Raw genomic sequence first — 1,050 nt, forward strand, 5'->3', positions numbered from 1 at the left:
TGATCTCAACTAGAGTTATGTATATTGATTTTGTAAGATCAAAAGATATCATTGTGGATATGCTAAACAATAAGTTGAATCGAGATCAAGTTGATAAACATCGAAAGGAATGTGACTAAAGCCCATTAATATTTAAGGCGTTATGTGAAGGAAAACCCAACTTAGTTGACTGAATATCTCAATATCTAAGTTCAATGGGATAACCTACTTGCATAGACCTTGTGAGGTCACTATAGGGGTTTTTTATCCCTAAGTTCACTCCTATGATGAAAACAATAACTAAAATGTGGAAAAGGTTAAGCAATGCTTTTAATGACCCTATGTGTTTCGGTGAGCCGAACAACATAAGTCACCTATGTGAGAGTGAAGTAGAGCTGCTTCAAAGAGACTATTGGGTCATAATTCTCTAAACCCTTGCAGAACCAGGAGATGTCCACGACTATATGGACATGACCATGAGAACCAAATTCTTGTCAGTGAGATATTTGTGTGATGTATGCCATAGCTTACACCAATGATAGGATAGTTCAAGGACATCATGTCTACTGGACAACCAGTAAGGTAAACGGGTCGCCTACCTATCATATGCAAATATCGAACGTAGAATCTATCACCATATCGAGTCAGTGTTTGAATCATCAAGTTCATTCATGTGGGGGATTGTTGGAAAAATTGAATGAATTGATGCTATTTATAACTAATTAATTATAAGTCATGTCACTTAGTGAATGAACTTAATTTTTGGTTTAAAGTTGCATCCATTCAATCATACATATTCAACAATTCTATTCATGAAAAAAAATAAATCATTTTATGAAAAGGTTAAGCCCTTTCATCAAAATGAGAAGTCTTTTAATTAAAAGGTTAAGTCCTTTAATCGAAAGGTCTTAACCTTTCAATCAATTTCCTCTCCTTATATATTGGCTAATTTAGGCACAATGAAACACAAGCTACACAAGTTTAGAATTTTGGAATAAGATAAACTCTTAGAAAATTCCTTCCAAATTCGTTCTTTCCGATGATAGAGAAATGCAAGATTGTGTTCAACTG

The sequence above is a fragment of the Hibiscus syriacus genome, unplaced genomic scaffold (genome assembly GCF_006381635.1).
Source record: "Hibiscus syriacus cultivar Baekdansim isolate YM2019G1 unplaced genomic scaffold, ASM638163v2 tig00111330_pilon, whole genome shotgun sequence".
Lineage (NCBI taxonomy): Eukaryota > Viridiplantae > Streptophyta > Magnoliopsida > Malvales > Malvaceae > Hibiscus > Hibiscus syriacus.